Source organism: Cherax quadricarinatus, chromosome 18 (assembly GCF_038502225.1).
Source record: "Cherax quadricarinatus isolate ZL_2023a chromosome 18, ASM3850222v1, whole genome shotgun sequence".
Classification (NCBI taxonomy): domain Eukaryota; kingdom Metazoa; phylum Arthropoda; class Malacostraca; order Decapoda; family Parastacidae; genus Cherax; species Cherax quadricarinatus.
In genome coordinates this window covers 39,695,411-39,711,453 of record NC_091309.1, presented here as the reverse complement: position 1 = coordinate 39,711,453, position 16,043 = coordinate 39,695,411, and the positions used below count along the sequence as shown (strand labels likewise).

Genomic DNA, 16,043 nt, shown 5'->3' with positions numbered 1-16,043 from the left:
GTTGTCCATCACTGTGTGGTTGTTGTTGTTGTCCATCACTGTGTGGTTGTTGTTGTCCATCACTGTGTGGTTGTTGTTGTTGTCCATCACTGTGTGGATGTTGTTGTTGTCCATCACTGTGTGGTTGTTGTTGTTGTCCATCACTGTGTGGTTGTTGTTGTTGTCCATCACTGTGTGGTTGTTGTTGTTGTCCATCACTGTGTGGTTGTTGTTGTTGTCCATCACTGTGTGGTTGTTGTTGTTGTCCATCACTGTGTGGTTGTTGTTGTTGTCCATCACTGTGTGGTTGTTGGTGTTGTCCATCACTGTGTGGTTGTTGTTGTTGTCCATCACTGTGTGGATGTTGTTGTTCACTGTCCATCACTGTGTGGTTGTTGTTGTGTGTCCATCACTGTGTGGTTGTTGTTGTTGTCCATCACTGTGTGGTTGTTGTTGTTGTCCATCACTGTGTGGATGTTGTTGTTGTCCATCACTGTGTGGTTGTTGTTGTCCATCACTGTGTGGATGTTGTTGTTGTCCATCACTGTGTGGTTGTTGTTGTTGTCCATCACTGTGTGGATGTTGGTGTTGTCCATCACTGTGTGGTTGTTGTTGTTGTCCATCACTGTGTGGTTGTTGTTGTTGTCCATCACTGTGTGGTTGTTGTTGTTGTCCATCACTGTGTGGATGTTGGTTGTTGTCCATCACTGTGTGGATCCCATCACTGTGTGGTTGTTGTTGTTGTCCATCACTGTGTGGATGTTGTTGTTGTCCATCACTGTGTGGTTGTTGTTGTCCATCACTGTGTGGTTGTTGGTGTTGTCCATCACTGTGTGGATGTTGTTGTTGTCCATCACTGTGTGGATGTTGTTGTTGTCCATCACTGTGTGGTTGTTGGTGTTGTCCATCACTGTGTGGTTGTTGGTGTTGTCCATCACTGTGTGGTTGTTGTTGTTGTCCATCACTGTGTGGTTGTTGTTGTTGTCCATCACTGTGTGGATGTTGTTGTTGTCCATCACTGTGTGGTTGTTGTTGTTGTCCATCACTGTGTGGTTGTTGTTGTTGTCCATCACTGTGTGGTTGTTGTTGTTGTCCATCACTGTGTGGTTGTTGTTGTTGTCCATCACTGTGTGGTTGTTGTTGTTGTCCATCACTGTGTGGTTGTTGTTGTTGTCCATCACTGTGTGGTTGTTGTTGTTGTCCATCACTGTGTGGTTGTTGTTGTTGTCCATCACTGTGTGGTTGTTGTTGTTGTCCATCACTGTGTGGTTGTTGTTGTTGTCCATCACTGTGTGGTTGTTGTTGTTGTCCATCACTGTGTGGTTGTTGTTGTTGTCCATCACTGTGTGGATGTTGTTGTTGTCCATCACTGTGTGGATGTTGTTGTTGTACAACACTGTGTGTCCATCACTGTGTGGTTGTTGTTGTTGTCCATCACTGTGTGGTTGTTGTTGTTGTCCATCACTGTGTGGTTGTTGTTGTTGTCCATCACTGTGTGGTTGTTGTTGTTGTCCATCACTGTGTGGTTGTTGTTGTTGTCCATCACTGTGTGGTTGTTGTTGTTGTCCATCACTGTGTGGTTGTTGGTGTTGTCCATCACTGTGTGGATGTTGTTGTTGTCCATCACTGTGTGGTTGTTGTTGTTGTCCATCACTGTGTGGTTGTTGTTGTTGTCCATCACTGTGTGGTTGTTGTTGTTGTCCATCACTGTGTGGTGTTGTTGTTGTCCATCACTGTGTGGTTGTTGTTGTTGTCCATCACTGTGTGGTTGTTGTTGTTGTCCATCACTGTGTGGTTGTTGTTGTTGTCCATCACTGTGTGGTTGTTGTTGTTGTCCATCACTGTGTGGTTGTTGTTGTTGTCCATCACTGTGTGGTTGTTGTGTGTCCATCACTGTGTGGTTGTTGTTGTTGTCCATCACTGTGTGGATGTTGTTGTTGTCCATCACTGTGTGGATGTTGTTGTTGTCCATCACTGTGTGGATGTTGTTGTTGTCCATGTTGTTGTTGTCCATCACTGTGTGGATGTTGTTGTTGTCCATCACTGTGTGGATGTTGTTGTTGTCCATCACTGTGTGGATGTTGGTGTTGTCCATCACTGTGTGGTTGTTGTTGTTGTCCATCACTGTGTGGTTGTTGTTGTTGTCCATCACTGTGTGGTTGTTGTTGTTGTCCATCACTGTGTGGTTGTTGTTGTTGTCCATCACTGTGTGGTTGTTGTTGTTGTCCATCACTGTGTGGATGTTGTTGTTGTGTGGATCCATCACGGGGTGGTTGTTGTTGTTGTCCATCACTGTGTGGTTGTTGTTGTTGTCCATCACTGTGTGGTTGTTGTTGTTGTCCATCACTGTGTGGATGTTGTTGTTGTCCATCACTGTGTGGATGTTGTTGTTGTCCATCACTGTGTGGATGTTGTTGTTGTCCATCACTGTGTGGTTGTTGGTGTTGTCCATCACTGTGTGGTTGTTGGTGTTGTCCATCACTGTGTGGATGTTGTTGTCCATCACTGTGTGGTTGTTGTTGTTGTCCATCACTGTGTGGTTGTTGTTGTTGTCCATCACTGTGTGGTTGTTGTTGTTGTCCATCACTGTGTGGTTGTTGTTGTTGTCCATCACTGTGTGGTTGTTGTTGTTGTCCATCACTGTGTGGTTGTTGTTGTTGTCCATCACTGTGTGGATGTTGTTGTTGTCCATCACTGTGTGGTTGTTGTTGTCCATCACTGTGTGGATGTTGTTGTTGTCCATCACTGTGTGGTTGTTGTTGTCCATCACTGTGTGGATGTTGTTGTTGTCCATCACTGTGTGGTTGTTGTTGTCCATCACTGTGTGGATGTTGTTGTCCATCACTGTGTGGTTGTTGTTGTTGTCCATCACTGTGTGGTTGTTGGTGTTGTCCATCACTGTGTGGTTGTTTGTCCATCACTGTGTGGTTGTTGTTGTTGTCCATCACTGTGTGGTTGTTGTTGTTGTCCATCACTGTGTGGATGTTGTTGTTGTCCATCACTGTGTGGTTGTTGTTGTTGTCCATCACTGTGTGGTTGTTGTTGTTGTCCATCACTGTGTGGTTGTTGTTGTTGTCCATCACTGTGTGGTTGTTGTTGTTGTCCATCACTGTGTGGATGTTGTTGTTGTCCATCACTGTGTGGTTGTTGTGTGTTCACTGTGTGGTTGTTGTTGTTGTCCATCACTGTGTGGTTGTTGTTGTTGTCCATCACTGTGTGGTTGTTGTTGTTGTCCATCACTGTGTGGTTGTTGTTGTTGTCCATCACTGTGTGGTTGTTGTTGTTGTCCATCACTGTGTGGATGTTGTTGTTGTCCATCACTGTGTGGATGTTGTTGTTGTCCATCACTGTGTGGTTGTTGTTGTTGTCCATCACTGTGTGGTTGTTGTTGTTGTCCATCACTGTGTGGTTGTTGTTGTTGTCCATCACTGTGTGGATGTTGTTGTTGTCCATCACTGTGTGGATGTTGTTGTTGTCCATCACTGTGTGGTTGTTGTTGTTGTCCATCACTGTGTGGATGTTGTTGTCCATCACTGTGTGGATGTTGTTGTTGTCCATCACTGTGTGGTTGTTGGTGTTGTCCATCACTGTGTGGATGTTGTTGTCCATCACTGTGTGGATGTTGTCCATCACTGTGTGGTCCATCACTGTGTGGTTGTTGTTGTTGTCCATCACTGTGTGGTTGTTGTTGTTGTCCATCACTGTGTGGTGTTGTTGTTGTCCATCACTGTGTGGTGTTGTTGTTGTCCATCACTGTGTGGATGTTGTTGTTGTCCATCACTGTGTGGATGTTGTTGTTGTCCATCACTGTGTGGTTGTTGTTGTTGTCCATCACTGTGTGGTTGTTGTTGTTGTCCATCACTGTGTGGTTGTTGTTGTTGTCCATCACTGTGTGGTTGTTGTTGTTGTCCATCACTGTGTGGTTGTTGTTGTTGTCCATCACTGTGTGGATGTTGTTGTTGTCCATCACTGTGTGGTTGTTGTTGTTGTCCATCACTGTGTGGATGTTGTTGTTGTCCATCACTGTGTGGATGTTGTTGTTGTCCATCACTGTGTGGATGTTGTTGTTGTCCATCACTGTGTGGATGTTGTTGTTGTCCATCACTGTGTGGTTGTTGTTGTTGTCCATCACTGTGTGGTTGTTGTTGTTGTCCATCACTGTGTGGATGTTGTTGTTGTCCATCACTGTGTGGTTTGTTGTCCATGTTGTCCATCACTGTGTGGTTGTTGGTGTTGTCCATCACTGTGTGGTTGTTGTTGTCCATCACTGTGTGGTTGTTGTTGTTGTCCATCACTGTGTGGATGTTGTTGTTGTCCATCACTGTGTGGATGTTGTTGTTGTCCATCACTGTGTGGTTGTTGTTGTTGTCCATCACTGTGTGGATGTTGTTGTTGTCCATCACTGTGTGGATGTTGTTGTTGTCCATCACTGTGTGGTTGTTGTTGTTGTCCATCACTGTGTGGTTGTTGTTGTTGTCCATCACTGTGTGGTTGTTGTTGTTGTCCATCACTGTGTGGTTGTTGTTGTTGTCCATCACTGTGTGGTTGTTGTTGTTGTTGTCCATCACTGTGTGGTTGTTGGTGTTGTCCATCACTGTGTGTATGTTGTTGTTGTCCATCACTGTGTGGATGTTGTTGTTGTCCATCACTGTGTGGATGTTGTTGTTGTCCATCACTGTGTGGTTGTTGTTGTTGTCCATCACTGTGTGGTTGTTGTTTATTGTCCATCACTGTGTGGATGTTGTTGTTGTCCATCACTGTGTGTATGTTGTTGTTGTCCATCACTGTGTGGATGTTGTTGTTGTCCATCACTGTGTGGTTGTTGTTGTTGTCCATCACTGTGTGGTTGTTGTTGTTGTCCATCACTGTGTGGTTGTTGTTGTTGTCCATCACTGTGTGGATGTTGTTGTTGTCCATCACTGTGTGGATGTTGGTGTTGTCCATCACTGTGTGGTTGTTGTTGTTGTCCATCACTGTGTGGTTGTTGTTGTTGTGTGGTTGTTGTTGTTGTCCATCACTGTGTGGTTGTTGTTGTTGTCCATCACTGTGTGGTTGTTGTTGTTGTCCATCACTGTGTGGTGTTGTTGTTGTCCATCACTGTGTGGATGTTGTTGTTGTCCATCACTGTGTGGTTGTTGTTGTCACTGTGTGGATGTTGTGTTGTCCATCACTGTGTGGATGTTGTTGTTGTCCATCACTGTGTGGATGTTGTTGTTGTCCATCACTGTGTGGATGTTGTTGTTGTCCATCACTGTGTGGTTGTTGTTGTTGTCCATCACTGTGTGGATGTTGTTGTTGTCCATCACTGTGTGGTTGTTGTTGTTGTCCATCACTGTGTGGATGTTGTTGTTGTCCATCACTGTGTGGTTGTTGTTGTTGTCCATCACTGTGTGGTTGTTGTTGTTGTCCATCACTGTGTGGTTGTTGTTGTTGTCCATCACTGTGTGGTTGTTGTTGTTGTCCATCACTGTGTGGATGTTGGTGTTGTCCATCACTGTGTGGTTGTTGTTGTTGTCCATCACTGTGTGGTTGTTGTTGTTGTGTGGATGTTGTTGTTGTCCATCACTGTGTGGATGTTGTTGTTGTCCATCACTGTGTGGTTGTTGTTGTTGTCCATCACTGTGTGGATGTTGTTGTTGTCCATCACTGTGTGGTTGTTGTTGTTGTCCATCACTGTGTGGTTGTTGTTGTTGTCCATCACTGTGTGGTTGTTGTTGTTGTCCATCACTGTGTGGATGTTGTTGTTGTCCATCACTGTGTGGATGTTGTTGTTGTCCATCACTGTGTGGTTGTTGTTGTTGTCCATCACTGTGTGGTTGTTGTTGTCCATCACTGTGTGGTTGTTGTTGTTGTCCATCACTGTGTGGTTGTTGTTGTTGTCCATCACTGTGTGGATGTTGTTGTTGTCCATCACTGTGTGGATGTTGTTGTTGTCCATCACTGTGTGGTTGTTGTTGTTGTCCATCACTGTGTGGATGTTGTTGTTGTCCATCACTGTGTGGTTGTTGTTGTTGTCCATCACTGTGTGGATGTTGTTGTTGTCCATCACTGTGTGGATGTTGTTGTTGTCCATCACTGTGTGGTTGTTGTTGTTGTCCATCACTGTGTGGATGTTGTTGTTGTCCATCACTGTGTGGATGTTGTTGTTGTCCATCACTGTGTGGTTGTTGTTGTTGTCCATCACTGTGTGGATGTTGGTGTTGTCCATCACTGTGTGGTTGTTGTTGTTGTCCATCACTGTGTGGATGTTGTTGTTGTCCATCACTGTGTGGTTGTTGTTGTTGTCCATCACTGTGTGGTTGTTGTTGTTGTCCATCACTGTGTGGTTGTTGTTGTTGTCCATCACTGTGTGGATGTTGTTGTTGTCCATCACTGTGTGGTTGTTGTTGTTGTCCATCACTGTGTGGATGTTGTTGTTGTCCATCACTGTGTGGATGTTGGTGTTGTCCATCACTGTGTGGATGTTGGTGTTGTCCATCACTGTGTGGATGTTGTTGTTGTCCATCACTGTGTGGTTCACTGTGTGGGTGTTGTCCATCACTGTGTGGATGTTGTTGTTGTCCATCACTGTGTGGTTGTTGTTGTTGTCCATCACTGTGTGGATGTTGTTGTTGTCCATCACTGTGTGGTTGTTGTTGTTGTCCATCACTGTGTGGTTGTTGGTGTTGTCCATCACTGTGTGGTTGTTGTTGTTGTCCATCACTGTGTGGATGTTGTTGTTGTCCATCACTGTGTGGTTGTTGTTGTTGTCCATCACTGTGTGGATGTTGTTGTTGTCCATCACTGTGTGGTTGTTGTTGTTGTCCATCACTGTGTGGATGTTGTTGTTGTCCATCACTGTGTGGTTGTTGTTGTTGTCCATCACTGTGTGGATGTTGGTGTTGTCCATCACTGTGTGGTTGTTGTTGTTGTCCATCACTGAGGGGTTGTTGGTGTGTTGTCCATCACTGTGTGGTTGTTGTGTTGTCCATCCCTGTGTGGTGGTTGTTGTTGTCCATCACTGTGTGGTTGTTGGTGTTGTCCATCACTGTGTGGATGTTGGTGTTGTCCATCACTGTGTGGATGTTGTTGTCCATTGTTGTTGTGTGTGTCCATCACTGTGTGGTTGTTGTTGTTGTCCATCACTGTGTGGATCACTGTGTGGATGTTGTTGTTGTCCATCACTGTGTGGTTGTTGTTGTTGTCCATCACTGTGTGGTTGTTGTTGTTGTCCATCACTGTGTGGATGTTGTTGTTGTCCATCACTGTGTGGTTGTTGTTGTTGTCCATCACTGTGTGGATGTTGTTGTTGTCCATCACTGTGTGGATGTTGGTGTTGTCCATCACTGTGTGGTTGTTGTTGTTGTCCATCACTGTGTGGATGTTGTTGTTGTCCATCACTGTGTGGTTGTTGTTGTTGTCCATCACTGTGTGGATGTTGTTGTTGTCCATCACTGTGTGGATGTTGTTGTTGTCCATCACTGTGTGGATGTTGTTGTTGTCCATCACTGTGTGGATGTTGTTGTTGTCCATCACTGTGTGGATGTTGTTGTTGTCCATCACTGTGTGGTTGTTGTTGTTGTCCATCACTGTGTGGATGTTGTTGTTGTCCATCACTGTGTGGATGTTGTTGTTGTCCATCACTGTGTGGATGTTGTTGTTGTCCATCACTGTGTGGTTGTTGTTGTTGTCCATCACTGTGTGGTTGTTGGTGTTGTCCATCACTGTGTGGATGTTGTTGTTGTCCATCACTGTGTGGATGTTGTTGTTGTCCATCACTGTGTGGATGTTGTTGTTGTCCATCACTGTGTGGATGTTGTTGTCCATCACTGTGTGGATGTTGGTGTTGTCCATCACTGTGTGGTTGTTGTTGTTGTCCATCACTGTGTGGTTGTTGGTGTTGTCCATCACTGTGTGGTTGTTGTTGTTGTCCATCACTGTGTGGTTGTTGTTGTTGTCCATCACTGTGTGGTTGTTGTTGTTGTCCATCACTGTGTGGTTGTTGTTGTTGTCCATCACTGTGTGGTTGTTGTTGTTGTCCATCACTGTGTGGTTGTTGTTGTTGTCCATCACTGTGTGGTTCACTGTGTGGTTGTTGTTGTCCATCACTGTGTGGATGTTGTTGTTGTCCATCACTGTGTGGATGTTGTTGTTGTCCATCACTGTGTGGTTGTTGTTGTTGTCCATCACTGTGTGGTTGTTGTTGTTGTCCATCACTGTGTGGTTGTTGTTGTCCATCACTGTGTGGTTGTTGTTGTTGTCCATCACTGTGTGGTTGTTGTTGTTGTCCATCACTGTGTGGTTGTTGTTGTTGTCCATCACTGTGTGGTTGTTGTTGTTGTCCATCACTGTGTGGTTGTTGTTGTTGTCCATCACTGTGTGGTTGTTGTTGTTGTCCATCACTGTGTGGTTGTTGTTGTTGTCCATCACTGTGTGGTTGTTGTTGTCCATCACTGTGTGGATGTTGTTGTTGTCCATCACTGTGTGGTTGTTGTTGTTGTCCATCACTGTGTGGTTGTTGTTGTTGTCCATCACTGTGTGGTTGTTGTTGTTGTCCATCACTGTGTGGTTGTTGTTGTTGTCCATCACTGTGTGGTTGTTGTTGTTGTCCATCACTGTGTGGTTGTTGTTGTCCATCACTGTGTGGATGTTGTTGTTGTCCATCACTGTGTGGTTGTTGTTGTTGTCCATCACTGTGTGGTTGTTGTTGTCCATCACTGTGTGGTTGTTGTTGTTGTCCATCACTGTGTGGTTGTTGTTGTTGTCCATCACTGTGTGGTTGTTGTTGTTGTCCATCACTGTGTGGTTGTTGTTGTTGTCCATCACTGTGTGGTTGTTGTTGTTGTCCATCACTGTGTGGTTGTTGTTGTTGTCCATCACTGTGTGGTTGTTGTTGTTGTCCATCACTGTGTGGTTGTTGTTGTTGTCCATCACTGTGTGGTTGTTGTTGTTGTCCATCACTGTGTGGTTGTTGTTGTTGTCCATCACTGTGTGGATGTTGGTGTTGTCCATCACTGTGTGGTTGTTGTTGTTGTCCATCACTGTGTGGTTGTTGTTGTTGTCCATCACTGTGTGGTTGTTGTTGTTGTCCATCACTGTGTGGTTGTTGTTGTTGTCCATCACTGTGTGGATGTTGTTGTTGTCCATCACTGTGTGGTTGTTGTTGTCCATCACTGTGTGGTTGTTGTTGTTGTCCATCACTGTGTGGATGTTGTTGTTGTCCATCACTGTGTGGTTGTTGTTGTCCATCACTGTGTGGATGTTGTTGTTGTCCATCACTGTGTGGTTGTTGTTGTTGTCCATCACTGTGTGGATGTTGTTGTTGTCCATCACTGTGTGGTTGTTGTTGTTGTCCATCACTGTGTGGTTGTTGTTGTTGTCCATCACTGTGTGGTTGTTGTTGTTGTCCATCACTGTGTGGTTGTTGTTGTCCATCACTGTGTGGATGTTGTTGTTGTCCATCACTGTGTGGTTGTTGTTGTTGTCCATCACTGTGTGGTTGTTGTTGTTGTCCATCACTGTGTGGTTGTTGTTTGTCCATGTTGGTTGTTGTCCATCACTGTGTGGATGTTGTTGTTGTCCATCACTGTGTGGTTGTTGTTGTTGTCCATCACTGTGTGGTTGTTGTTGTTGTCCATCACTGTGTGGTTGTTGTTGTTGTCCATCACTGTGTGGTTGTTGTTGTTGTCCATCACTGTGTGGTTGTTGTTGTTGTCCATCACTGTGTGGATGTTGTTGTTGTCCATCACTGTGTGGTTGTTGTTGTTGTCCATCACTGTGTGGTTGTTGTTGTTGTCCATCACTGTGTGGTTGTTGTGTTGTCCATGTTGTTGTTGTCCATCACTGTGTGGTTGTTGTTGTTGTCCATCACTGTGTGGTTGTTGTTTATTGTCCATCACTGTGTGGATGTTGTTGTTGTCCATCACTGTGTGGTTGTTGTTGTTGTCCATCACTGTGTGGTTGTTGTTGTTGTCCATCACTGTGTGGTTGTTGTTGTTGTCCATCACTGTGTGGATGTTGTTGTTGTCCATCACTGTGTGGTTGTTGGAGTTGTCCATCACTGTGTGGTTGTTGTTGTTGTCCATCACTGTGTGGTTGTTGTTGTTGTCCATCACTGTGTGGTTGTTGTTGTTGTCCATCACTGTGTGGTTGTTGTTGTTGTCCATCACTGTGTGGATGTTGTTGTTGTCCATCACTGTGTGGTTGTTGTTGTTGTCCATCACTGTGTGGTTGTTGTTGTTGTCCATCACTGTGTGGATGTTGGTGTTGTCCATCACTGTGTGGATGTTGGTGTTGTCCATCACTGTGTGGTTGTTGTTGTTGTCCATCACTGTGTGGATGTTGTTGTTGTCCATCACTGTGTGGATGTTGGTGTTGTCCATCACTGTGTGGTTGTTGTTGTTGTCCATCACTGTGTGGTTGTTGTTGTCCATCACTGTGTGGTTGTTGTTGTTGTCCATCACTGTGTGGTTGTTGTTGTCCATCACTGTGTGGATGTGTGTTGTCCATCACTGTGTATGTTGTTGTTGTCCATCACTGTGTGGATGTTGTTGTTGTCCATCACTGTGTGGATGTTGGTGTTGTCCATCACTGTGTGGATGTTGGTGTTGTCCATCACTGTGTGGATGTTGTTGTTGTCCATCACTGTGTGGATGTTGTTGTTGTCCATCACTGTGTGGATGTTGTTGTTGTCCATCACTGTGTGGATGTTGTTGTTGTCCATCACTGTGTGGATGTTGGTGTTGTCCATCACTGTGTGGATGTTGTTGTTGTCCATCACTGTGTGGTTGTTGTTGTTGTCCATCACTGTGTGGATGTTGGTGTTGTCCATCACTGTGTGGATGTTGTTGTTGTCCATCACTGTGTGGTTGTTGTTGTTGTCCATCACTGTGTGGATGTTGGTGTTGTCCATCACTGTGTGGTTGTTGTTGTTGTCCATCACTGTGTGGTTGTTGTTGTTGTCCATCACTGTGTGGATGTTGTTGTTGTCCATCACTGTGTGGATGTTGTTGTTGTCCATCACTGTGTGGTTGTTGTTGTTGTCCATCACTGTGTGGTTGTTGTTGTTGTCCATCACTGTGTGGATGTTGGTGTTGTCCATCACTGTGTGGTTGTTGTTGTTGTCCATCACTGTGTGGTTGTTGTTGTCCATCACTGTGTGGATGTTGTTGTTGTCCATCACTGTGTGGATGTTGGTGTTGTCCATCACTGTGTGGATGTTGTTGTTGTCCATCACTGTGTGGATGTTGTTGTTGTCCATCACTGTGTGGATGTTGGTGTTGTCCATCACTGTGTGGTTGTTGTTGTTGTCCATCACTGTGTGGATGTTGTTGTTGTCCATCACTGTGTGGATGTTGTTGTTGTCCATCACTGTGTGGTTGTTGTTGTTGTCCATCACTGTGTGGATGTTGTTGTTGTCCATCACTGTGTGGTTGTTGTTGTTGTCCATCACTGTGTGGTTGTTGTTGTTGTCCATCACTGTGTGGATGTTGGTGTTGTCCATCACTGTGTGGTTGTTGGTGTTGTCCATCACTGTGTGGTTGTTGTTGTTGTCCATCACTGTGTGGATGTTGTTGTTGTCCATCACTGTGTGGATGTTGTTGTTGTCCATCACTGTGTGGTTGTTGTTGTTGTCCATCACTGTGTGGATGTTGTTGTTGTCCATCACTGTGTGGTTGTTGTTGTTGTCCATCACTGTGTGGTTGTTGTTGTTGTCCATCACTGTGTGGATGTTGTTGTCCATCACTGTGTGGTTGTTGTTGTTGTCCATCACTGTGTGGATGTTGTTGTCCATCACTGTGTGGATGTTGTTGTCCATCACTGTGTGGATGTTGTTGTCCATCACTGTGTGGTTGTTGTTGTTGTTGTCCATCACTGTGTGGATGTTGTTGTCCATCACTGTGTGGTTGTTGTTGTTGTCCATCACTGTGTGGTTGTTGTTGTTGTCCATCACTGTGTGGTTGTTGTTGTTGTCCATCACTGTGTGGTTGTTGTTGTTGTCCATCACTGTGTGGTTGTTGTTGTTGTCCATCACTGTGTGGTTGTTGGTGTTGTCCATCACTGTGTGGTTGTTGGTGTTGTCCATCACTGTGTGGATGTTGTTGTTGTCCATCACTGTGTGGATGTTGTTGTCCATCACTGTGTGGTTGTTGGTGTTGTCCATCACTGTGTGGATGTTGTTGTCCATCACTGTGTGGATGTTGTTGTCCATCACTGTGTGGATGTTGTTGTCCATCACTGTGTGGATGTTGTTGTCCATCACTGTGTGGATGTTGGTGTTGTCCATCACTGTGTGGATGTTGTTGTTGTCCATCACTGTGTGGATGTTGTTGTTGTCCATCACTGTGTGGTTGTTGTTGTTGTCCATCACTGTGTGGATGTTGTTGTTGTCCATCACTGTGTGGATGTTGTTGTCCATCACTGTGTGGTTGTTGGTGTTGTCCATCACTGTGTGGTTGTTGTTGTTGTCCATCACTGTGTGGTTGTTGGTGTTGTCCATCACTGTGTGGTTGTTGTTGTTGTCCATCACTGTGTGGATGTTGTTGTCCATCACTGTGTGGTTGTTGTTGTTGTCCATCACTGTGTGGATGTTGTTGTTGTCCATCACTGTGTGGTTGTTGTTGTTGTCCATCACTGTGTGGTTGTTGTTGTTGTCCATCACTGTGTGGTTGTTGGTGTTGTCCATCACTGTGTGGATGTTGTTGTTGTCCATCACTGTGTGGTTGTTGTTGTTGTCCATCACTGTGTGGATGTTGTTGTCCATCACTGTGTGGTTGTTGTTGTTGTCCATCACTGTGTGGATGTTGTTGTTGTCCATCACTGTGTGGATGTTGTTGTTGTCCATCACTGTGTGGTTGTTGTTGTTGTCCATCACTGTGTGGTTGTTGGTGTTGTCCATCACTGTGTGGATGTTGGTGTTGTCCATCACTGTGTGGATGTTGTTGTTGTCCATCACTGTGTGGTTGTTGGTGTTGTCCATCACTGTGTGGTTGTTGTTGTTGTCCATCACTGTGTGGTTGTTGGTGTTGTCCATCACTGTGTGGTTGTTGGTGTTGTCCATCACTGTGTGGATGTTGTTGTTGTCCATCACTGTGTGGTTGTTGTTGTTGTCCATCACTGTGTGGTTGTTGTTGTTGTCCATCACTGTGTGGATGTTGGTGTTGTCCATCACTGTGTGGATGTTGTTGTTGTCCATCACTGTGTGGATGTTGTTGTTGTCCATCACTGTGTGGTTGTTGTTGTTGTCCATCACTGTGTGGATGTTGTTGTCCATCACTGTGTGGTTGTTGTTGTTGTCCATCACTGTGTGGATGTTGTTGTTGTCCATCACTGTGTGGATGTTGTTGTTGTCCATCACTGTGTGGTTGTTGTTGTTGTCCATCACTGTGTGGTTGTTGTTGTTGTCCATCACTGTGTGGATGTTGTTGTTGTCCATCACTGTGTGGATGTTGTTGTTGTCCATCACTGTGTGGTTGTTGGTGTTGTCCATCACTGTGTGGTTGTTGGTGTTGTCCATCACTGTGTGGTTGTTGTTGTCCATCACTGTGTGGATGTTGTTGTTGTCCATCACTGTGTGGTTGTTGTTGTTGTCCATCACTGTGTGGTTGTTGGTGTTGTCCATCACTGTGTGGTTGTTGTTGTCCATCACTGTGTGGATGTTGTTGTTGTCCATCACTGTGTGGTTGTTGTTGTCCATCACTGTGTGGATGTTGTTGTCCATCACTGTGTGGATGTTGTTGTTGTCCATCACTGTGTGGATGTTGGTGTTGTCCATCACTGTGTGGTTGTTGTTGTTGTCCATCACTGTGTGGTTGTTGGTGTTGTCCATCACTGTGTGGATGTTGGTGTTGTCCATCACTGTGTGGATGTTGGTGTTGTCCATCACTGTGTGGTTGTTGTTGTTGTCCATCACTGTGTGGTTGTTGTTGTTGTCCATCACTGTGTGGATGTTGGTGTTGTCCATCACTGTGTGGTTGTTGTTGTTGTCCATCACTGTGTGGATGTTGTTGTCCATCACTGTGTGGTTGTTGTTGTTGTCCATCACTGTGTGGATGTTGGTGTTGTCCATCACTGTGTGGTTGTTGTTGTTGTCCATCACTGTGTGGTTGTTGTTGTTGTCCATCACTGTGTGGTTGTTGTTGTTGTCCATCACTGTGTGGATGTTGTTGTTGTCCATCACTGTGTGGTTGTTGTTGTTGTCCATCACTGTGTGGATGTTGTTGTTGTCCATCACTGTGTGTTGTTGTTGTCCATCACTGTGTGGTTGTTGTTGTTGTCCATCACTGTGTGGTTGTTGTTGTTGTCCATCACTGTGTGGTGTTGTTGTTGTCCATCACTGTGTGGTTGTTGTTGTTGTCCATCACTGTGTGGATGTTGTTGTTGTCCATCACTGTGTGGTTGTTGTTGTTGTCCATCACTGTGTGGTTGTTGTTGTTGTCCATGTTGGTTGTTGTCCATCACTGTGTGGTTGTTGTTGTTGTCCATCACTGTGTGGATGTTGGTGTTGTCCATCACTGTGTGGTTGTTGGTGTTGTCCATCACTGTGTGGATGTTGTTGTTGTCCATCACTGTGTGGATGTTGTTGTTGTCCATCACTGTGTGGATGTTGTTGTTGTCCATCACTGTGTGGATGTTGTTGTTGTCCATCACTGTGTGGATGTTGTTGTTGTCCATCACTGTGTGGTTGTTGTTGTTGTCCATCACTGTGTGGATGTTGTTGTTGTCCATCACTGTGTGGATGTTGTTGTTGTCCATCACTGTGTGGTTGTTGTTGTTGTCCATCACTGTGTGGTTGTTGTTGTTGTCCATCACTGTGTGGTTGTTGTTGTTGTCCATCACTGTGTGGTTGTTGTTGTTGTCCATCACTGTGTGGATGTTGTTGTTGTCCATCACTGTGTGGATGTTGTTGTTGTCCATCACTGTGTGGTTGTTGTTGTCCATCACTGTGTGGATGTTGTTGTTGTCCATCACTGTGTGGATGTTGGTGTTGTCCATCACTGTGTGGTTGTTGTCCATGTGTGGTTGTTGTTGTTGTCCATCACTGTGTGGATGTTGTTGTTGTCCATCACTGTGTGGTTGTTGGTGTTGTCCATCACTGTGTGGTTGTTGTTGTTGTCCATCACTGTGTGGTTGTTGTTGTTGTCCATCACTGTGTGGTTGTTGGTGTTGTCCATCACTGTGTGGTTGTTGTTGTTGTCCATCACTGTGTGGTTGTTGGTGTTGTCCATCACTGTGTGGATGTTGTTGTTGTCCATCACTGTGTGGTCACTGTGTGTTGTTGTCCATCACTGTGTGGTTGTTGTTGTTGTCCATCACTGTGTGGATGTTGTTGTTGTGTGGATGTTGTTGTTGTCCATCACTGTGTGGATGTTGTTGTTGTCCATCACTGTGTGGATGTTGTTGTTGTCCATCACTGTGTGGATGTTGGTGTTGTCCATCACTGTGTGGATGTTGTTGTTGTCCATCACTGTGTGGTTGTTGTTGTTGTCCATCACTGTGTGGATGTTGTTGTTGTCCATCACTGTGTGGATGTTGTTGTTGTCCATCACTGTGTGGATGTTGTTGTTGTCCATCACTGTGTGGTTGTTGTTGTTGTCCATCACTGTGTGGATGTTGTTGTTGTCCATCACTGTGTGGATGTTGTTGTTGTCCATCACTGTGTGGTTGTTGTTGTTGTCCATCACTGTGTGGATGTTGGTGTTGTCCATCACTGTGTGGATGTTGTTGTTGTCCATCACTGTGTGGTTGTTGTTGTTGTCCATCACTGTGTGGATGTTGTTGTTGTCCATCACTGTGTGGATGTTGGTGTTGTCCATCACTGTGTGGTTGTTGTTGTTGTCCATCACTGTGTGGTTGTTGTTGTTGTCCATCACTGTGTGGTTGTTGGTGTTGTCCATCACTGTGTGGATGTTGTTGTTGTCCATCACTGTGTGGTTGTTGGTGTTGTCCATCACTGTGTGGTTGTTGTTGTTGTCCATCACTGTGTGGATGTTGTTGTTGTCCATCACTGTGTGGATGTTGGTGTTGTCCATCACTGTGTGGATGTTGTTGTCCATCACTGTGTGGTTGTTGTTGTTGTCCATCAC

At 45.1% G+C, this 16,043-nt stretch overlaps 1 protein-coding gene across 1 annotated transcript in view; it reads left to right on the top strand.

Moving 5' to 3' along the window:
• The window catches only part of LOC128689500 (immunoglobulin domain-containing protein oig-4), a 362,237-nt gene that overhangs the window by 337,621 nt on the left and 8,573 nt on the right, over positions 1-16,043 (top strand). The gene's annotated exons all lie outside the window — the stretch shown is intronic.